Genomic DNA, 24,221 nt, shown 5'->3' on the forward strand with positions numbered 1-24,221 from the left:
TCGGGGCGACCGGCGCCGCCAACCAATCAGAGGCCGGCGGCATAAGCCGATATGACGGCAGATCGCGTGACTTGGCCGCGAGGGGCTCTCAGCGGTCACGTGGGCGCCGCGCGCTCCGACACGCCCCCTTTCGTGCCCAGGAACTGAAGGGAAGAGAGGACCTGATTTAGGTACTAAGGTGGTGGAGGGTGGAGTTTCAGGTTGTATTTGTTTCTTTGCTTTTTCACTGGCACTGGTGTGTGTAGCTCAAAGTCTTGTACTGAGCAGGTTTACGTTATTTATGCAAACAATCCTTGCTCTGCCTTGAGGGAACTAGATGATACTTCTTTTGAAATGCACGTTGGAAGCATTTTCTACTTAAGAGAAGGAGGCGCAAATACTTGTTAGACAACTTAGTAATACGTATTTCTCAACCCCAGCCTGCGCTTTTCTATAACACAGAATGGCTAGAATTTGGCTGAACCAGTTTAGGTAGGTGTTGAAATGCCAGAAACCTTTTCATAGTACAGATAAGGCAGATCTATGCAGACTAAACGGGAGTATCTGTAGATTCCTAGAGGTTTGCTTCTGCGCGCGTGTGTGGTTTTTATTTTTGTCGTTGTTAGCTTTTCTAAATATGAATTGCAGTGGTCACGCTTGTAAGTAAACCTTTCTGGAAGTCTCAGAGGAGTGGTTCTCAAAGTCCAGCCAGCAGTGTCCAACAAATTTAGAGTTTCCTGGAAACACAAGTTCTTGGGAACCACCTCAGACCTGCTAGATTAGAAACTCTGGGAGGACCCCAGGAAGCTGGGTTTAACAAACCCTGGATTGATACCCATGTTTGATAAAGTTTGGGAACCACAGTTCTAGTGAATTTGACCATCAGAAGAAAATCCGAAGAAAGTCCTTTGATTTTGTTCCCTCTAGAGTGATAGATAGAAGAAAATCCCGTAAAGTGAGAGATGACTAACATTAGAAAAGAATATTTGTTTCCTTATAGGATCATCTGAAGTGCTGCAGTGTAAGGAGAGAAATTATTAGACTCTGATCATGAAAACCTTTTATATGAGTATTGTTTTAAATATCTGTGGCTTGCCTCCTACTTTCTTTTTTTAAATTAACATATATTAGTTTCAGATGTACAATATAATGGCTTGATATTTGTATATATTGTAAAATTACCTCCTACTTTCTAACTCACATTTCTTCACTTTTGTTTCCTTTGTTGTTGTTCTTATTTCATCCTTTAATTTTTGAGATTAAGATTTTTATGTTCATTTCTGGGGAAAATTAAAATGGGGTTTAAAGGTGTTTACCTAGTACAAAGTTTCCAGATTTGTGATTGCTGTAGGGTAAAGCTCGCCTGCGTGGTTGGTTAGTCTACAAGTATATTTATCCCCTTTACTTGAATTAACTTCAGATTAAAAAAAATAACAGACTTCTCTTGAAAGATTGGGAAATTATGTTACATAAATTAATAGATTTATGAAAGGTTGGGAAATTAAATTACATGAATTGATAAAATTTGAGTCTGCCAAGAAAAAGAATTGTTGTTTCTATGAAAACTAAGAAGAATGCTTCAGAAAGACCAGATAAGGATGAATGCTAATAAAATACACATCGAATTGGGTGTGGGTCAGGTGGTTATAAAAGTCTAGAGAAATTTTTAAACATACGTGCATTTTGTTGTATATTTATTTCCTTCTCAATTTTAGAAGTGTCTTCGTCACATTATCCAAGCATGTTTAAATTTTATATTAAGTATTTATCTCCCCCTCCTCAGTAAAATACTTGTTGGTTTTCTGATCGTACTATTGCTATTTCCTTTACTAATAGTTAAGGTAAACATTCCAGAGGGGTTTTTTGATGAAATATTTAAAAATGATCTCCCATGTAGGGGATTGAGAGGTATAAACTATTATGTATAAAATAAGCTACAAGGATGTATTGTACAATGCAAGGAATATAGTCAATATTTTTAATAACTATAAATGAAGTATAACCTTTAAAAATCACGAATCACAATACTGTACACCTATAACATAATATTGTACATCAACTATACTTCAATTTAAAAAAGAAATAAATACATTATATGCATAGAATCACATTACTTATAAGTAACCCAGAACTGTTGACAAGAAATTAATACTAAAATTAACTAAATTTAGACCTTAAAAAAATTATCTCCCATAATAGGAATTCTACTGCCTCATAATTTTTAGCATCAGATACACAGAACATATATCTTCTGTGTATCGAAATATCTCATCATATTAGGAAGACAATTCTTGTACGTTTTTTTTCCCTCTGACTTCTGTTGTCCACAGTGAAGAGCATACCTCAATTTCGTTTTTTTACTGAAATGTTTTTGCCTAATTAGAAACTGAAACTAGAGAGTTACTTATTGAGTCAATCTTTTTCTCAGATGTTGTCTTCTCAGATTTTTATTGTCAAAAGCATTTCTTGCATGCCTGCTAAGAAAAGACCTTTGTACTCAATGCTCTATGAAGTACTACTGCAGAGCATATTGAAAGCTCTGGAATGCTTAGGATAATATGTACCATGGCTTCTCATATTTCTGCACTGTGGTATCCCTTATGCCCAAGAAGAAGGTGTAAAGGAAGATGAACAGCAGCAGCAACAACAATTACAGTAATATTAGCAGCAGTAAGCATATGTATAGAATTGTTTAGTACAAAAACATGGATAGAATGATTGGTAAAGAAGTAAAGTCAGTGACATTAAGATTACTTTTGGTTGTGCAAGCTTAGTTTTGATAAGATTTAATCATCCTAATCTAAGAGGAAAAGGAACCATTACTCCCCTGAGAGCCTCCCTATGATAATATTTTTTTCCTAGACCTTCTAGTGTTGTGATGTCAAATATGGTAGAGGCTAGCTATGTGTGGTTAAATTTAAATAAGTTAAAAAATAACAAATTCATTTCCTCAGTTGCACTGGGCAGACTTCGAGGGCTCACTGGCCACTTGTGGCTCTTGGCTATCATACTGGATCCTGTAGGAATCGAACATTTCCATCATCATTGAAAATTCTGTTGGGCAGCACTGTTTATCTTCCATGTCTCTACCTTTCTTTTGTGTGTGTGTGTGTGTGTGTGTGTGTGTGTGTCTGTTATAGTTATAATGACTACTTTAATATTCTTGTTTGCTAATTCTAACCCTTGTGTCAATTCTTTTTTTTTTAATTGAGATGCAGTTGATTTATAATATTATAGTGGTTTACATCAGCACTGCTGGTGTAGTGGTAACATGCAAGAGCCCCAATATTATTATATTAGCTTCAGGTATACAACATGACGATTCAAAATTTTTATAGATTATACCCCATTTAAAGTTATGAGAAATATTGGCTATATTACCTGTGCTGTACAATATATCCCTGTAGCTTCTTTATTTTGTACATAGTAGTTTGTACCTCTTAATTCCATACCGCTATCTTGCCCCTCTTTCTTCTCCCCATTGGTGACCACTAGTTTGTTACCTGTAACAGTCTGTTTCTTTTTTGTGATATCCACTAGTTTGTTTTATTTTTTAGATTCCATATATAAGTGATAACATATAATATTTGTCTTTTTCTGACTTATTTCATTAAGCATAATACCCTTCAGATCCATCCATGTTGTTGCAAATGGGAAAATTTCTTTTTTTATGGCTGAGTAGTATTCCATTGTGTGTGTGTGTATGTGTTTCATATCTTCTTTATCCATTCATCTGTTGACAGACACTTAGATTGCTTCCATATCTTGGCTGTTGTAAATAATGCTTCTGTGAACATTGGGATACATATATTTTTTCTAATTAGTATTTTTGTTTTCTTCAGATTTATACCCAGGAGTAGAATTGCTGGATGGTATGGTGGTTCTATTTTTAGTTTTTTGAGGAACCTCCATACTGGTTTCCAAGTGGCTGCACCAATTTACATTCCCGCCACCAGTGCACAAGTGTTCCCTTTCTCTACATCCTTGCCAACATTTGTTATTTGTGGTCTTTTTGATGATAGCCATTCTGACAGGTGTGAGGTGCTATCTCACTGTGGTTTTGATTTGCATGTCTCTGATGATTAGCAATGTTAAGCATCTTTTCATGTGCCTGTTGGCCATCTGTATGCCTTTTTGGGAAAAATGTCTATTCAGGGTCTTCTGTTCTTTTTTTAACCAGGTTGTTTGTTTTTGATATTGAGTTGTTTGAGCTGTATATATATTTTGTATATTAACCCCTTACTGGCTGTATCATTTGCAAATATTTTCTCCCATTCAGGAGGTTTTCTTTTCATTTTGTTGATGGTTTCCTTTGCTGTGCAAAATCTTTTAAGTTTAATTAGGTCCCGTTTGTTTATTTCTGCTTTTGTCTCCTTTGCCTTAGGAGACAGATCCAAAAAAATATTGCTACGATTTATGTCAAAGAGTGTTCTAACAATGTTTTCTTCTAAGAGTTTTATGGTTTCTGGTCTTACATTTAGGGATTTAATCCATTTTGAGTTTATTTTTGTATATAGTGTTAGAGAATGCTCTAATTTCATTCTTTTACATGTAGCTGTCCAGTTTTCCCAGCACCGTTTATTGAAGAGGCCGTCTTTCCTCCATTGTATGTTCTTTCCTCCTTTGTCATGTATTAATTGACCACTGGTGTGTGGGTTTATTTCTGGGCTCTCTATTCTGTTCCATTGATCTATGTGTTTGTTTTTGTGCCAGTATTATATGGTTTTGATTACTGTAGCTTTGTGGTATAGCCTGAAGTCAAGGAGCATGATACCTCCAGCTCTGTTCTTTTTTCTCAAGATTGTTTTGGCTATTTGGGGTCTTTTGTGTTTCCACATGAATTTTAAAATTATTTGTTCTAGTTCTTTGAAAAATGCCATTAGTATTTTGATAGGAATTGCATTGAATTTGTAGATTACCTTGAGTAGTATTATTAATACTACAATATTAATTCTTCTAATCCATGAACACAGTGTATCTTTCCATCTGTTTGTGTCATCTTCAATTTCTTTCATCAGCATTGTATAGTTTGCCAAGTACAGGTCTTTTACCTCATGAGTTAGATTTATTCCTAGATGTTTTATTCTTTTTTTTTTTGTGGTACGCGGGCCTCTCACTGCTGTGGCCTCTCCCGTTGTGGAGCACAGGCTCCGTACGCACAGGCTCAGCAGCCATGGCTCACGGGCCCAGCTGCTCCGCGGCATGTGGGATCTTCCCGGACCAGGGCACGAACCCGTGTCCCCTGCATCGGCAGGCGGACTCTCAACCACTGCGCCACCAGGGAAGCCCCTGTTTTATTCTTTTTGATGTGCTTGTAAATGGGATTGTTTCCTTAATTTCTTTTTCTGATAGTTTGTTGTTAGTGTATAGAGATGCAACAGATTTCTGTATATTAATTTTGTATTCTGCAACTGTACCGAATTCACTGATGAGTAGACTAGAGAATTAACAGCCTTCAAATCTAGTAGTAGTCTGCATTCAATCTGCTTTGCAAGAGTCTTTATTTGTCTCCACTTTGAACAAAATGAAACTGGAAATCCAATGCAAAGCACTAGAGGTAGAGTCTCTACAAGAAAGACTACTTAGAACTCCAGTCAGAAGAACCATACTCAAAAGAAAGGCTTTAATGACTGGGGAATAAATATTTAGGTTAAAAATAAAATTCTTAAGGTATACGTATTGATAAGGATGTAGGCTAGGCTTCATGTGACAGACACCCAAAATATTAGCGATTTACTCCAGAGAAAAGTTTATTTTCCTTTCACATAAAGGTGTAAATTAGCATAGTTATCTATGGTAGCAAATAAACCCTCAAATTGTAATGACTGAGACACCATGGAAATTTATTTTTCACTCACGTAACAGGTCAAATGGATGATCCTGGTCAGTGGGTAGCCCTGCTCCACATGGTGCTTCAGGAATCTAGGCTTTTCCATCTTGTAGCTCTGTCATTTTCATAACTTTCTGCATATTACATAGAGAAATAGGAAAGAAGGTATGAAGCATGCATAGCTTTTCAAAGACCCAGTCTAAAAACTTCACGCGTTAGCTCTCACATTCTGTTGGCTACAGCTCAGTCACACGACCACATCTAACTATTAGGGAGGCTGAGAAATGTAGTCTTTATTCTGGTAGTATATTTGTTCAGCTAAAGTCAAGAGTTTCCATTTCTGTCATAGTTACCTATTACTTTGTAATAAATTACCCCAAAACATAAGGGCATGGAAGAATAACCATTTGCTTCACAGTTTCTGTGGGTTGAGAATCTGGTGGCAGCCTAGCTGGAGCCTCTGGCTCTGGATCTCTCAGAGGTTACAGTCAAGGTATCAGCCAGGGCTGCAGTCATCTCAAGGCTGTATTTGGGGAGGATCCCTTCCAAACTCACTCAGTTGACTGTCAGCAACCTCAAAAGTTCTGCTTCTAAGCTCACCCACACCACCATTTGCAGCTGCTAGGTTCTCATTGGCTATCGTCAGAGAGATTGGTTTCTTGCCATGTGGGTGGTGAGAGATGCTCTTTGCTCTTGTTTCTTTACAAAAGAACCAGAAGGCTCGAGGTTGAGTCACTTGCCCTAAAACTGCAAACCAAGAAGGAATTCCTGTTGCAGCCCTTCCCAGGAGTGGAATTTTAAACCAATCAGTCTGGAATTTCTTGGTCAGCACTGGTGAGCTAATCTGCCTAAGACCACCTGCCCCCCCCCCCCCCCCCCCCCCCCCCCCCCCCGCCCCACACACACCTTCCTTCCCCTAAGGGAAGGTCATCTTGCCTGAAAAAACCCACTCTTTTAACTTCCTTGTCCCACCCTCTTTCTGCCTATAAAAACCTTCCATTTTGGTTTTTTTGTTCTTGTTGTTTTTTTACAGTCTAGTGTTTATGTTATGGCAGTTACACGTGAATTTCAAAAATTTAAAACATAAAAAGTGGTTAGGGACTGCCGGCTTAAAAAAAATGCACAACGTGAGAGTTGTGAGTTAAGTTTTACTTGGGGCAAAATGAGGACTATAGCCCGGGAGATAGCATCTCAGATAGCTCTGAGAAACTGCTCCAGAGAGGTAGGGGGGAAGGTCAGTACACACGTGATTTTGGTCAATCGGGAGTACATGCAAACAAGCACATATTTTTTTGCAAAAAGTTTCTGCTAGTCTTGTGATGGTACTGCTAGTCATGAGGAGCAGATGTGACCATGAAGGATTTTAGTGCTTTTCTAGACATGAGGAGATACAAGTATCGGGCTCATGAAATCATCTCCTTGAAAATATCTATCTGAAGATCTGTTCTGCCAGTTTTTCCCAGAGCACAGAATGCCTCATTTCTGCTCTCCACCCTGAACTCCTTTCAGGGGGGTATTGAAAGTCAGCCGCTGCAGCAGCACCTGATTTAATCCTTGTAGAGGTAGATGGCACCTGCCAATTTGTATTTGACAGGACTAACATTTGTATCAACCGTTGATAAATGTCTAAGATTGTTTATTATACAGCAGGGTACAATAGTAGTGCCAATGCCAACAGGGCACTATGGAAATTAGTCTAAAAATTATCATTTGGGCTTCCCTGGTGGCGCAGTGGTTGAGAGTCCGCCTGCCGATGCAGGGGACACGGGTTCGTGCCCCCGTCTGGGAAGATCCCACATGCCGCAGAGCGGCTGGGCCCGTGAGCCATGACCGCTGAACCTGCGCATCCGGAGCCTGTGCTCCACAATGGGAGAGGCCACAACAGTGAGAGGCCCGCATACCGCCAAAAAAAAAGTAAAATAAATAAAATTATCATTTATCTTTATACAAGCAACAACACTTACTGCTGTTTTAGAATTTTGAGATATAGTCTGCTTCTAACGCTAAGCAGTCCTTGAACATTTTTAATGTTATACGGTGTTATAGTAATTAGTTTGGCAAATGTTTCAAAATAAAGTAGAAATATATTCATAACATGACAGAAATGCACATCCTGTTTTGTTTTCAATAAGAACCATAATAGGTACAGGTCAGAACTCTTACCTATGTGAAATAATTTACACATGGATGAGTGCTATAATATCACCATCTAAAATAATCACTAAATAGGGGCTTCCCAGGTGGTGCAGTGGTTAAGAATCCGCCTGCCAATGCAGGGGACATGGGTTTGATCCCTGGCCTGGGAAGATCCCACATGCCGCAGGGCAACCAAGCTCCTGCACCACAACTACTGAGCCTGTGCACCTAGAGCCCGTGAGCCATAACTACTGAGCCTGTGCACCTAGAGCCCGTGCTCCGCAACAAGAGAAGCCACTGCAAGAAGCCCGTGCACCACAACAAAGAGTAGCCCCCCCTCGTCACAACTAGAGAAAGCCCCCACGCAGCAACGAAGACCCAACACAGCCAAAAATAAAAACAAATAAATAAATTTGTATTTTTAAAAACTTATTAAAAAATAAAATAATCACTAAACACAATTCTTTTTCAGAAATAAGCAAAGGAAAAACCTTCCATTTTGCACAACTCCTGTGAGTATCTCTCAGCTGGCCAGATGAGATGCTGCCTAAATTCGTGAATTGTCTAATAAGCCAATTGGATCTTCAAATTTACCAGGTTGAATTTTGTTTTTTAACAAGGTAGTAGTTGAAGGAGCAGTATCCATAAAGAACCCTGTGAATTACAGGGAAGGGAAGCAATGCTGCTTCAGAACCAGGTGATAAAATGAGGCTGTTGCGAAGGAAGAGACCTTCCTCTATCCTTCTAGGTTCCTTTGGCTGGTCTAAGAATTAAAGTGACGTGAAACAGATTAACAGGGAAAAATCAAACAGAAGTTTAATAACATGTACACATGGGAGAGACCCAGGAAATCGGAATAACTCACCAAAATGGCCAAAGTCCTCACCTTAAATACCTCCTCAGCCAAAGACAGAAGATGTTAGAGGTAGTGGTTTTAGGACTGCAAAGGAGAGGAAGGCGATTCACACGGACGTGGAAAAGCAAGTGTTAGGGAAACAAACGCCTGCTAGGCCAGGCCACAGCAGAACATAACATCACACCCATAAGTTCCCAGAAATAACTAAGGGAGACTTCGGGTGAGACCTACGGTAAAGGAGCAAATAATCTGTGACATTTGAACTATTCATGTTGAGGTGTTGGCGTTCGTAACCGTGGACTGGTGGGGCCTGAGGAAATCGGAATTGTAAATACAAAATTTGACTAAATAGAATTGGAGCACAGAGAGAATACTGACTTAGTCTAAGGAACTCAAAGCAGCTTCACAGCTCAAGTTAAGAAATGGGAGTCACCCATGTCAGGCGATAGATGTGACTAGAAGGTCAGAGGAGCTGCCTCTGCAATGGGTGACAAATCAAAGCATGTAGCATGTTCTGGGATGAGAAAATGGGACTATAGTGTGGCTAAAGCTGAGCATCGTTTTATAAACGAGGCAGAAGGAGGAAGGGCTGCGTGAGTTCTATCTGTTGGAATTCTTTGAGGTCTGAGATGAATTTCTCCATGGGGGAATTTAATTTGCTTCTGTCAGGCTTCTGGGGATTCTGCTAATCCAAGATCACTCTAATTTCAACTCTCATTTTGAAGTGTTTAATACCACCAAGATGACAAGGATTTGGCCTGAGAGCTGGCTTTCAGTTCTAAATTCTCACCAGTGATTCCCTCCCTTTGCTGTACTCACCTGTGAGTGTGATTCTTTCCTTTGGAGTCCCCTGGGGCTGGAGGTGAGGGGTGGGAGGTGGGGAGAGATATTTTCATGAAAAAGTTTACCCAGATACCTAGGTCACCAAATAATCAGAAACAGAAGGAAAGTCATCTTTCTGATGAAAGAGGCTGGCATTATATTTACCGGCATTTTTCTCTACTGAGAAGACTATTTCCAAAATCTTTGCTTTAGAAAATGTTGGGTAAAGGAAAGAACATGGAATGGCTGGTCCAAATGTCAGAGAGATTGGTTTTTTTTCCCCTAAACATCTTTTATTTACTCACCGCTTTGCTTGTCACCGATGGAGTTTAAATGCCAGAGCTAATTTTTAGTCTGGTCCCTAGTTCAGTGACATAGAACTTCAGTTGCCTCCTATGTAAAAATAGAACACTAATGCATACTGTACTCATTTTCAACGGCTGCCCTAACAAAGTACCACGCATTGGGTGGCTTAAAACAATAGAAATTTATTGTCTGACAGTTCTGGAGGCTAGAAGTCCACAGTCAAGGCTCCCTCTGAAACCTTTAGGGAAGAGCCTTCATGCCTCTTCCTAGCTTCGGGTGGTGGCCATCAATCCTGGGTGTTGCTTGCCTTGCAGTTGCCTCACTCCACCGTCTGCCTCTGGTATTACATGGTGCTCTCTCTTGTGTCTGCCCCAGTTCCCCTTTTCTTATTAAGGACATCAGTCATATGGAATTAAGCACCCACCCTACTCCAGCATGACCTCATTTTATCAATAGTTAACATTTATCTACAACAACCCTATTTCCAAATAAGGTCACATTCTGAAATACTAGGAGTTAGGACTCCACCTATCTTTTTTTGGAACTCAATTCAATTCATAACACATGCATTTTAGGTCACTCCCTTCTGTCTTCCTCAGTACACACCATGCATATCTTATATGCCTCAGTTATAGCACTTGTCATTGTTTAAAATAAACTATTATTGACATGTAGCATACATACAGATGAAAACATACAAACTACAAATGTACATCTTGAGGAACGATCACAAAATTAACACACACGTTACCATCACCCAGATAAAAAAGAGGACATTACCAGCACCCCAGAACCCTCCTCATGTCCCCTCCGAGTTACATTCCTTCCTAACCAAAGGTAGTCACCATCCTGATTTCTAATATTATAGATTTGTTTTGCCTGTTTTTGAAGTTTACATGATTAGAATGATTCTGTTCCTATTCTGTCTTTTGTGTCGTTTATTTGATAGTATGTTTGTGGGTTAATGCAAATTGTCAGTGTAGCAATCCTTTATTTTCTTTTCTGCATAGTAGTCCATTGTATGACTATATCATATTTATTTATCCATTACACCGTTGATAAACATTTAGGTTGTTTTAAGTTTGCACTCTTACAAATAATGTTGTCAAGGACTTTCTTACATACATCTTTGATACATGTAGGTATGCATTTCTGTTTTGTATATCTGTAGGAGTAAATAGCTGGATCTTAGATTTTACATATGTTTGGCTTGAGTACATTACTGTCAAACAAGTTTTCAATGTTTGTAGCAATTTATATTTCCTTCAGAGGTATACATTTGTCTATTCTCGTGCCAAAAACAGTAGCATATAAAAGTTTCAGTTGCTCCAGATTCTTTTGTGGTACCCAATATGGGATACTATCAGTTTGTTAAGTTATAACCATTCTTTGGGTATGTAATGGTATTTTACACAGATACTGGTTTTAATTTAAACTGCCTCATTGACTAATGTTTTCATGTTTATTGGCCATTTGAATATCTGCTTTTTTGATGTGCCTCTTCTGACATTTCACCCCTATATTTACCTACTGAATTGTCTACATTAAAAAAATTACTTTGTAGCCAATCTTTCTATATTCTGGATATATACTTTTTCAGTTGTGTGTATTGTAGGTATCTTCTCCCAACCTGTAGCTTGAATTTTGTTTGTCATAATGACATCCTTTTATATACATCTTTTGTTCAATTTATTCCTAGGTATTTGATTTTTATGCTATTTCAAATGATTATGTTGCTGTTATTTTTTCTTTTTTTAAAATTGAAGTATAGTTGATTTACAATTGTTAGTTTACATTAGATTTACAATTGTTAGTTTACTAACAATTTACAATTGTTAGTTGTGTTAGTTTCTGGTATACAGCAAAGTGATTCAGTTATACACACACACACACACACATATATATATATATATATATATATATTCTTTTTCATTTTTTTTTCCACTATAGTTTATTATAGGATATTGAGTATAGTTCCCTGTGCTATACAATAGGACCTTGTTGTTTATCCATTCTATATATAATAGTTTGCATCTGCTAGTCCCAAACTCCCAATCCAACCCTCCCACTGCTACTTGGCAACAACAAGTCTGTTCTCTATGTCTGTGAGTCTGTTTCTGTCTCATACATAAGTTCATTTGTGTCATATTTTAGATTCCACATATAAGTGATATCATATGGTATTTGTCTTTCTCTTTCTGACTTACTTTGCTTAGTATGATAATCTCTAGGTCCATCCATGTAGCTGCAAATGGCGTTATTTCATTCTTTTTTATAGCTGAGTAATATTCCACTGTATATGTATATACAACATCTTCTTTATCCACTCATCTGTCGATGGACATTTAGGTTGTTTCCATGTCTTGGCTATTGTAAGTAGTGTTGCTATGAACATAGGGGTGCATGTATCTTTTCAAATTAGAGTTTTGTCCTGATGTATGCCCAGGAGTGGGATTGCTGGATCATATGGCAACTCTATTTTTAGTTTTTCGAGGATGATTCGCAGTTCTAATGTCAAAGTATCAATCTTTCTTTTATATTTGGTGTTCTTTGGATTCTATTTAAGAAATCTTTGCTTACCCCAAAGTCACGAAGACATTCTAAATTATCTTCTGAAAACATTGTCTTAGTTTTTGCATTTAGAGCTACAATCCACCTGAAATTAATTTTTATGTACGGTATGATATAAGAATCAAGACTCATCCCCCACCCACCCCAACCCATGACTATCCAATTAACCCAACACCATTTACTGGAAAAAAAAAAAAAAAGTCTATTCCTCATCACTCTGTAGTGCCATCTTTGTCAACACTCCACGTATCCATATATATAAGGTCTGTTTCTAGAATCTGTTTGATTGCTTTTTCTAACTATTCTTGCACTAAAGCACATCGTCTTCATTCCTGAAGGTTTATGATAAGACTTGATATCCAGTAATATAAACCCTCTAACTTTGTTCTCTTTAAGGGTCATCTTGGCTGTTCTGGCCTTTTTGCATTTTCATGTAAATTTTCTTATCAGATTGTCAATATTATTATTATTATTTATTTTTTTGGCTACACCACGTGGCCTGAGGGATCTTAGTTCCCTGACCAGGGATCAAACCCAGGCCATGGCAGTGAAAACGCTGAGTCCTAATCACTGGTCCACAAGGGAATTCCCCAGATTGTCAATTTTATTATTATTATTTTTCTTTTTTGCGGTACGCGGGCCTCTCACCGTTGTGGCCTCTCCCGTTGCGGAGCACAGGCTCCGGATGCGCAGGTCCAGCGGCCATGGCCCACGGGCCCAGCAGCTCCGCAGCATGTGGGATCTTCCCGGACCGGGGCAGGAAACCGTGGCCCCCGCATCGGCAGGCGGACTCTCAACCACTGCGCCACCAAGGAAGCCCCGGATTGTCAATTTTAACAAAAAAAATCCTCTGGCATTTTGATTGTGATTGCCTTGGGTCTATAGATTGTTACGGGGTGCCTTGATTCTTCCACAACATTGAGTCTTTCGACTCATGAACATGAACCTTCCATTTTTTTAAAGGTGTCCTTTAATTTCTTTCAATAATGTTAAATATTTTTTTTGTAGAAATCTTGCAGCTTTCATTAGATTCCTTCCTAGATGATTGATGCCTTTGAAGCTATTTAAATTTTTTTGCTTTTTTAAAAAACTTTTTTTAAGAGCAGTTTTAGATTCACAGCAAAATTAAGAGAAAGATACAGAGATTTCTCTTACGCACCCTGCCCCTAAGTATGCGTAGCCTCCTGCATTATCAACATCCTCCACGAGAGTGGTATATTTGTTACAACTGATGGACCTACATATCATAATCACCCAAAGCCCATAGTTTACAGTAGGGTTCGCTCTTGGTGTTGTACGTTCTATGGGTTTGGACAAATGTATAATGACATGTATCCATCATCTTAGTATCATAAAGAGTATTTTCACTGTCCCCCCGCCACCTCCCGCAAATCCTCTGTGCTCACCTATGCATCCCTCTCCACTGTATTCCCCTCCTGCCCTCCACGACCCCTGGCAACCACTGATTTTTTTTTTTTTTTTACTGTCTTCATAGTATTTCCTTTTCCAGAATATCATATTATCATACAGTTAGATCTGTTCTCAGATTGACTTCTTTCACTTAATAGTATGCATTTAAAGTTCCCCCATGTCTTTTCATGGCTTGATAGCTCATTTCTTCTTAGTGCTAAATAATATTCCGTTGTCTGTATGTACCACAGTTTATCCATTAACCTACTGAAGATAGATATCTTGATTGCTTCCACATTTTGTCAGTTATGAATAAAACTGCTGTAAACATCTGTGTGCAGATTTTTGTATGGATATAAGTTTTCAACTCCTTTGGATAAATACCAAGGGCAAATTGTATTACTGTATTTAAATTTTTTTATTTTATACAATTTATTATTGTATACTGATCTCATATCCAGCAATCTTGCTAAATCTGTTCATTAGTTCTAATAGTTTTCTAGAGACCTGTTGGCTTTCCATATGTGATCTTGTCCTATATGAATAATGATATTCATATTTCCAATCCACTTATTTTTTTGTCTTTCCTTATTACATTGGCTGGGGGCCTCTGGTACAATATTAAATAGAATTGTTGGTAGTGAATATCTCTGTCTTATTCCTGTTCTCAAGAATTAAGCTTCCAGTCTTTTGCTTCAAATGCCATGTTTGCTATAATTTTTTATTGACACCTATGATCAGATTAGGGAAGTTTCTTTCTATTCCTGATTTGCTAAGATATTTTATTATGAATAATTTTGAAAATTTTATCAGATGCTCTTTTTGCATCTATTGAGACAACCACATGATTTTTCACCTTTGTTCTGTTGATGTAGTGAATTTGCATTGACTGCATTAAAGTATTAAACCAACTTTGCATTCTTGAAGTAAACGTAACTGAGCCTTGATGTAGTCTTTTATAACTAGCCAAAATAATCTTTGCTAATATTTGTTTAAGGTTTTTTTGTCTATGTGTTTGGGTGAAATTAGCTTGTAATTTTCCTTTCTTAGAATATTTCTGACAGATTTGAGTATGAAGCTTATGCTGGCCTCAAAATAAATTGAAAAATATTATTTATTTTACTAGTCTTTGAAGAGTTTGTGTGAGATTGGTGTTGTTTCTTTCCTTAAATATCTTGAAGACTTCACTAGCTAATCAATGTGTGCCTGGAAGATTGTTTTGTTAACTTTTTATTTTGGAATGATTTTAGACTTACAAAAAATTTGTGAAAACAGTGCAGATAGTTCCTGTATACCAATAGTTCTTAACTGGGGTGATTTTGCCCCTCCAGAGGACATTTGCAAATATATGAAGACATTTTACTTGGTCACAATTTGGGAGCGGAGGGAGGTAGTGCTAATGGCATCTGATGGGTAGAGGCCAGGGGTGCTGCTAAACCTACAGTACACAAGACTGGCCCTCATGACAAAGAATTATCCAGCCCACGGTGCCAGTAGTGCTGATACTGAGAAACCTTGAATGAGGTCATTCGTATCGGCTCTTCAGACTCATATTTCAGGTACAAGAACTAGAAAACAAGCTTGTATTAGAAAAATTGAACTATAAATTATTTTAGTCGGATATTATGATCATTATGTATGTATATATATCATGGATGTTTTATTGCATATAGATGTCCCAGTTCATTCAGGAAAACACAAACCATTCTAGATATTTTAATAGTAAGGGCTTTAGTACAGTGAATTGATGCTTATAAAATCATCGAAGCGGGAGGGGCAGTGAGGGTCAAGGGAGAGCGGGTGCTGCCTTTCAGACACTCAGAAAGTAGAGAATAGGATAACAGTTGCCAGTGATCTCAGCTGCCCATAACACTGAACTGGGTGATTTGCAGAAGTTCATCCAAAAGCTTTTGCGAACTTCGCATCTGCCTCTTGCCGGTGCATCTGCCTTCTTGAGAGGAGAAATGCTAGTTTATACTTCTCTTCCACCTTCCTAATGGCCTATAAATTGGAACCTTATTGGCAAGGAATTCTTGGCAATGTCATTATCCTTCCAGCGCCTTAAAGAGGAAAGGATAGAAAGGGGTGAGGACAGTGCTGAGTTGACAGCAGACAGTATGGTACCGTCCAACCATTGGGTTACGCAACATTCTTACACCCCCTCCTGTCCATATTTATCTTCCATACAAAAGTAATAACAAAGCATCCATTTCTGCCTAATATGATGCAGTTATCACTTCTTCAAACAAAAACATCCACCCTCTTCCCCCAAAAGTGAAGTCTCAGCGTTCCATGAGTCACTAGCTATATCTGGGTAATAATCATTCTTTTCTAATACAATCACAATCATCCTTTGATATGTAACTGCAAATTAAAATGTTAATATTCACCATTGTGACTTATATAGAAGAGTAGTAAAAGGGAGAGAGAGAGAAAAAATTATACTCTGGCTATGGGAGAAACAGCATTATAGATTGTTGCTGGTTTAGAGCATATACCATATTTTGTATGAGGGCATGTCAACCCCTCATCTTGTTGTCACTGAACCTGAACTGAGTTGAATTTATTCAGCTATAATTGAATCTTCCACAGGCCATTCTACTGTTCTGTACTGCCAGCTGCTTTGTGTTGATGGGATACATGGTAAAATAAGCGAATCCTGTGGGTACGATCACTTCTTTTACTGTACAATGGAATCCATTGTCAGAAGCTGTGTTGCGTGAGATACCACGGGGGTAAATCGTCATTTGGAAGTTTGTGCGTGCTGTTGCTAGCAGAAGAGCTGTGGCCAGGGAAAGCATACAACTATCCAGTATAAGTATCTATTCTAGTGAAAACAAATTACTGCCCTTCCCATGATGATTTCTAAGGAAATCAACCTGTTACCCTGTGGATAACTGTACCCTCAAAGGAATTGTGCCATGTCAGGAGCTCAGCATTTATTTATGTTAACAGTTGGGCCTTCACACTGGCTTAGATAGATGAACCTTAGTGAGCAACACGCATGTCGGTGATCCCAGCAAAACCTCGGTGTGTGCCATCCGCCCACTTTACTTGAACTTGCGGAGCAAATACTTGAATGGCCATGGAAGGAGGCTGCTAATGACCTACAGAACAGGACATCTTGATCACCTAACTATTGAAAGCTGCCTCAGCGATGAATGATCTATGAATTCACTTGAGACTCAAATGTCCTCGTACACTGTGTCCATTGTGCGAAGTTGATCCCTAGACCTCCTTGTCACCAGTTTTCCAATCTTGTTCCCTCTAAGTGCCTGACAATGTGGCCAAAGTGTTAGCCCCTGCCCGCGAATCTAAATAGGTCTGTATAGATCTGGTGATCTCTCTTTCTGGGCAAACTGAACAACTAGATGCACTGCTTATATGAGATGAATGCTCCCAGTGGGAGTGTCCCTTTTCCTCATTGTCATTCAGGGCTACCCTGAGTGCAGCTATTAACGCTACAGCTATCCACTTCTGGCTGATAGCAATTTATTGTGTATCATCATCTGCAAACTAGTTCCGCGTTTTTCCTTCCTTAACTAACTGGTGATAGGGATGAGTTAAAGGAGAGCTGACAATTCATCAGGAGTAGGTGCCACTCCTAGCTGCTCAAGCTAAACATTGAAAACAGAAGCTCTGCTACATTTACCCTTATCAGTAAATTCCTACCTGGTCTAGTGCTCTTAAAATTCAGTCTCAGCTTTTTGTTCATATAAATTGGCAAAATACTGCAATCCTTTTGATGACCTTCCTGGGTCAGTCCTTGTACACATCCCCATAGAGCAAGGATTAGCCAACTCTGGCTTGTGAGATGACAACCTGTTTTTGTCAATAAAGTTTTATCAGAATACTATGATGCCCATTTTTTAACATATTGTTTATATCTGCTTTTGCAACAACAGTGTTGAATAGTTGTAACGGAGATTCTATGGCCTGCAAGCCTAAACTATTTTCTATGCAGCTCTTTAAAGAAAAAATGCCAATCCCTGCCCTAGATTACAATAGAATATAACTCTAGTTTTATATCTAGAAGCAATGAGAGATGGTGGAGGTGCATTTGAGGAGAATCAGGATCTGCTTTAAGGGAAAAAATTGTGGGGTCTTCAGGCCTGGGAGGAAGGAAGTGCTAATTTCACTGGAACAGAAGAATGCAGATGTTCAGGCTTCTCAGTTCATTGGAATGCACACGTAAATACCATCATTTCAGTATTCAGGATCTCACTCTTTTTCAATTAACATCCAAAGTTTTACATAAGAGACTTGACAAGGAAGTGACTGCTGTTTATATTGTAATTCAGCAATCTTCAGTATAATAATTTAAATGTTTTGGGTTTTTTGTTTGTTTGTTTTTTTGGACATATCAACCCCTGAAACTACAAAAGATAAGAGACTTTTTCAAGGGATTCCTAGAAGTTCTATGGTTCTCTCTTGGTACTTTGACCCAAGATTTTAAAGCCCTGATCTTGTCATTTTACTTCTTTTTAAAAAAATTATTGTTTATTTAGGTAACATTGGCTTATAACATTATATGTTTCATGTGTACAACATTATATTTCTACTTCTGTATACCCTACAGCGTGCTCACCACCCAAAATTTAGTTTTCATCCATCACCATACATTTGATCCCCTTTGCCCATTTTGCCCTGTCCTCTCTGGTGACCACTACTCTGTTGTCTGTATCTATGTATTTGCTTTTGCTTGGTTTAGTTTGTTAATTTATTTTGTTTTTTTTTCTTTGTTTGTTTTTTAGATTCTACATATAAAAGAAATCATGCAGTATTTGTCTTTCTCTGTCTGACTTATTTCTCTTAGCATAATACCTTGAGGTTCATTTTTGTTGTCCAGATGGTAAGATTTCATCTTTTTTTATGGCTGAGTAGCGTTCCATTGTACATATATACCATATCTTTTTTTATCTGTTCATCCACTGATGGGCCCTTAGGTTTTTTCCATATTTTGGCTCTTGTTAATAATGCTGTGCTGAACATAGGGGTGCATATATCTTTTCTAATTAGTGTTTTCATATTTTTTTGATAAATACCCATAAATGGGATAGCTGGATCATACAGTAGTTAGTTCCATTTTTAATTTTTTGAGGAACCTCTATACTGTTCTCCATAGTGGCTGTACCAATTTACATTCCCACCAACAGTGTAGTTGGGTTCCCTTTTCTCCACATCCTTGTCGCCATTTGTTATTTCTTGCCTTTTTGATAATAGCCATTCTAACATGTGGAGGTTATAACTCATAGTGGTTTTAATTTGCATGTCCCTCATAATTAGTGATGTTGAACACCTTTTCATGTGCCTGTTGACCATCTGTATGTCTTCTTTGGGAAAATGTCTCTTCAACTCCTCTGCCCATTTTAAAATCAGGTTTTTTTTTTTTAAGTTGTTGAGTTGTATAAGTTCTTTACATATTTTGGATATTAACCCCTTATTGGATATATCATTTGCAAATATTTTCTCCTATTCAGTAGGTTGTCTTTTCATTTTGTTAATGGTTTTCTTTGCTGTACAGGAGAGTTTTAGTTTGATGTAATCCCATTTAGTTTAATGTTTATTTTTGGGTTTGTTTCTCTTGCCTGAGGAGACATATCAAAAAAAAAAATGTTTCTAAGACTGATGTCAAGAGCATACTGCCTATGTTTTCTCTAGAAGTTTTATGGTTTCAGGTCTTACATTTATGTCCTTAATCCATATAAAATTTATTTTTGTATCTGGTGTGTGAAAGTAGTCCAGTTAGATTTTTTTTGCATGTGGCTGTTCAGTTTTCCCAATATTATTTATTGAAGAGGCTGTCATTTCCCCATTGTATGATGCCTCCTTTGTCATAGATTAATTGCTCATATAAGTGTGGGTTCAATTCTGGCTCTCTTACTCTGTTCCATTGATTTATGTGTCTGTTTTTGTGCCAGTACCATATTGTTTTGATTACTGTGGCTTTTTAATATATTTTGACATCAGGGAGCATGATACTTTGCAGTTTTTTTCTTCCTTCTCAAGATTATTTGAGGTCTTTTGTGTTTCCATACAAATTTTAGAATTATTTGTTCTAGTTCTGTGAAAAATGCCATTGGTATTTTGATAGGGATTACACTGAATCTGTACATTGCCTCGGGGAATATGGTCATTTTACCGACATTAATTCTTCCAATCTATGAGCACGGTATATCTTTCCATCTATTTGTGCCATCTACAGTTTCTTTCATGAATGTCTTATAGTTTTCCAAGTATAGGTCTTTTACCACCTTGGTTAGAATTATTCCTAGGTACTCTGTCCTTTTTGATGCAATGTAAATGAGATTTAAAAAAAAAATTCTCTTCCTTATAGTTTGTTGTTAGTGTATAGAAATGCAACAGATTTCTGTATGTTAATTTTGTATCCTGCAACTTTCCTGAGTTTATTTATTATTTTTAATAGATTTTTTGAGGCATCTTTAGGATTTTCATGTATAGTATCCTGTCATCTGCAAACAGTGGTGGTTTTACTTCTTCCTTTCTAATTTGATGTCTCTAATTTTGTCTCCTTTTCTGGTTGATAAGTCTAGGACTTCCAATACCATGTTGGAACAAAAGTGGTGAGAGTGGGCATCCTTGTCTTCTTCCTGATCTTAGAGGAAATGCTTTTAGCTTTTGACAGTTGAATATGATATCAGCTGTGGGCTTGTCATATATGGTCTTTACTGTGTTGAGGTATGTTCCCTCTATACCCACTTTGTTGAGAGGTTTTATCAATATAATAAATGGACATTGAATTTTGTCAAAAGCTTTTCCTATTGAGATGATCATATGATTTTTATTTTTCAATTTGTTAATGTGGTGTATCACATTGATTGATTTGCAAATATTGAACCATACTTGCACCCCTGGGTTAAATCGCAGTTGATCATGGTGAATGACCCTTTTAATGTATTATTGAATTTGGTTTGCTAATATTTTGTTGAGGATTTGTGCACCTGTGTTCATCGGTGATATTGGCCTGAAATTTTCTTCTTTTGTTGTGCTTTTGTCTGGTTTTGGTATACAGGTGATGCTGGCTTTATTGTGTTATGTCAATTTCTCCCTTTATGTTTGTTAATACTTGCTGTACGTATTTAGGTGATCCTAGATTGGGTGCATATATATTTACAATTGTATATATTGATCCCTTTATCATTATGTAATGTCTTTGTCACTTATTATAGTCTTTGTTTGAAAGTCTATTTTGTCTAAGTATTGCTACCCCAGCTTTCATTTTGTTTCCATTTGCATGGATACCTTTTTCCATCCCCCCCACTTTCAGTATGTGTGTTTCTGTACATCTCAAGCAAGTTTCTTGTAGGCAGCATATATATGGGTGTTGTTTTTGTATCCATTCAGTCACTCTGTGTTTTGATTGGAGCATTTGGTCCATTTACATTTAAAGTAATTATTGATATGTATGTACTTACTATCATTTTGTTAATTGTTTTCTGTTTGTTTTGTATTCCTTTTTTCTTCTTATGTTCTTTTCCCTTGTGATCTGATGACTGTCTTTAGTGTTATGTTTGGATTCCTCTTTCTTTTTTTGTGTGTATCTACTATATGTTGTTGGTTTGTGGTTACCATGTGGTTTATATACCAGAAAAATTTTTTAAGTTGATCTCTTAAATTCAAATGCATTAAGAAAAACCCTGCATGTTTACTGTCCGCCCCCCCCAAGTTTAATGTTTTTGACTTCATATTTTACATCTTTTTGTGTTGTGTATATCTTAACTACTTAATGTGGCTGTAGATGATTTTACTACTTTTGTCTTTTAATTTTTATTTTAACCTTTAAACTTTAAGAGTGGCTCATCTACTGCATTTACCATATATTTGCCTTTACCAATGAGATTTTTCCTTTTGTAATTTTCATATTTCATATTTCTAGTTGTAGTCTTTTCTTGTCCACTTAGAGAAGTCCCTTTAACGTTTCTTGTAAAGCCAATTTAGTGGTGCTGGACTCTCAGCTTTTGCTTGCCTGTAAAACTCTTATCTCTCCTTCATCTGAATGATAGCCTTGCCAAGTATTCTTGGCTGTAGGTTTTTTCCTTTCATCACTCTAATTATATCATGTCACTCCCTTCTGACCTGCAGAGTTTCTACTGAAACTTTCTACTGAAAGTCAGTGATAGTCTTATGGGAGTTCCCTTGTATGTAACTGGTTGCTTTTCCCTTACTGCTTTTAAGATTCTCTTTTGATCTTTAAGTTTTGCAATTTTAATGACAGTGTGTCTTGGTGCATTCCTTTTGGGATTGATCTTGTTTGGAATTCTTTGTGCTTCCTGGACCTGGATGCCTGTTTCCATTCCCAGGATAGGAAAGTTTTCAGCTTTTATCTTTTCAAATAAATTCTCTGCCCCTTTCTCTCTCTCTTTTGCTTCTGGGACCCCTGTAATGTGAATGTTAGTATGCTTGATGGTGTCATAGAAGTCTCTTAAACTATTCTCATTTAGAACAATTTCTTCTTCTTTTTTCTGCTTCGCTTGGGTAATTTCGACTACTCTGTCTTCCAGTTCACTGATTTGTTCCCCTGTATCATCTAATCTGTTGATTCCTTCTAGTGTAATTTTTCAGTCATTGTACTCTTCAGCTCTGTTTGGTTCTTCTTGTTTATATTTTCTAAGTCTTTGTAAAACTTCTCACTGTGTACATCTTTTCTTCTCCCAGGTTTGTTGAGCATCTTTATGATTATTATCTTGAACTCTTCATTGGGTAGATTGCTTATCTTCACTTTGCTTAGTTCTTCTGGGATTTTATCTGGTTCGTTTGTTTGCAACATATTCCTGTGTTGCCTCATTTTACCTGATTCTCTGTGTTTATTTGTAGGTATTGCATAGATTGGTTATATTTCCTGATCTTGGAGAAGTGGGTTTATGCAGGAGATGTCCTATGGGGTCCAGCAGCACACACCCTTCTGGTCCCTTGAGCTATGTGCTCTAGGAGCACCCCCTGTGTGCCCTTCTGATGTGGTGGAGCCAACTACTATGGACACACTGGTAAGTGAGGCTGGTCCCTGGCCCAGTTGGCTGCCAAGCCCTGCCTGGTTTGGAGCCTGCCAGCTGCGGGTGGATGGGGCCAGGTCTTGGGGTGGCTGGCTGTGCAGCCTGGGGGTGTCTCAGTACTGGTGCCAACTGTCTGGTGGGCAGGGAATCCCCTGGCACTAAGGCTAGAGGGAGGGCTCCAAAGTGGCACTTGCCAGCACCAAGGTCCTTGTGGTGGAGTGACCTCCCCGAAATGTCTGCCTCCAGCATCTGTGTCCCCATGGGGAGTCCCAGCTGCCTCCTCTTTCTCCAGGAAGCTCTCCAAGATCAACAAGTGGGTCTGACCTAGGCGCCTTTCAAATAACTGCCTCCGTACTGGGTCTCGGAGCATGTGAGTTTTTAGCCTTTTAAGAGTGGAGTCTCTGCTCCTTACAGCTCTCCAACTCTCCCACACGCAAGCCTTCAAAGCTAGATGTTCTGGGGGCTCCTCTTCCTGATGAAGGGCCTCAGCTTGTCCTGGATATTCAACTTCTGCAGTTACAGTCACTCCAGGTGCTACCAGTCCCCCAGCACACTGCTACCTCGTGACAAGTTGAGGATCTTGGGCGTGAGGGGCAGGCTGTCTACCCCCAGCCCCTGGCCACTGCACCTAGTCCCCACTCATCACCCACTGACCCACTCATTGCTCCGAAGCTGGTCCAGGCCTTTCTGCCCTGTTCTAAATGAATTGAATATTCTTTGGAATTCCATTTTACCTTCTCTAGCTATTCCTATTTGAGGAATTTTTTTAGTGGTGTTTTAAAGATTACAGTATACATCTTTGACTTACCATAGTTTATTTTATTTTATTTTTTTGCGGTACACGGGCCTCTCACTGTTGTGGCCTCTCCCATTGTGGAGCACAGGCTCCGGACACGCAGGCTCAGCAGCCATGGCTCCGCGGCATGTGGGATCTTCCCGGACCGGGGCATGAACCCGTGTCCCCTGCATCAGCAGGCGGACTCTCAACCACTGCGCCACCAGGGAAGCCCTACCATAGTTTATTTTTAAATAGTATTATACTACTTTGTGAGCAGTATAAGAACCTTACAACAATATGGTTCTATTTATCTCCTCTTCCTTTGTGCTCTGTCGTGTGTTTTACTTCTGCATACGCTATAAACACCACAAAACATTGTTATTGTTTTTGCTTTAAGTAGCCCATAGTCTTTTAAAGCAGTTTAGATGTAAGTGTATGTCTATCTCTTAAACATAATGAAATCGGTCTTTTTTTATTTACCCACATACTTTTCTTGTGTTCTTCATTCCTTCCTTCAGCTCT

At 38.3% G+C, this 24,221-nt stretch overlaps 1 long non-coding RNA gene across 1 annotated transcript in view; it reads left to right on the forward strand.

Moving 5' to 3' along the window:
- The first annotated feature begins 121 nt into the window (after window positions 1-121).
- The window catches only part of LOC132429457 (uncharacterized), a 95,376-nt gene continuing 71,276 nt past the window's right edge, over window positions 122-24,221 (forward strand). The window contains exons 1-2 of the long non-coding RNA XR_009520353.1: window positions 122-170; window positions 22,746-22,915. This is a non-coding gene — a long non-coding RNA (uncharacterized lncRNA). The remainder of the gene's footprint in view (window positions 171-22,745; window positions 22,916-24,221) is intronic.

This window comes from Delphinus delphis, chromosome 8, assembly GCF_949987515.2.
Source record: "Delphinus delphis chromosome 8, mDelDel1.2, whole genome shotgun sequence".
Lineage (NCBI taxonomy): Eukaryota > Metazoa > Chordata > Mammalia > Artiodactyla > Delphinidae > Delphinus > Delphinus delphis.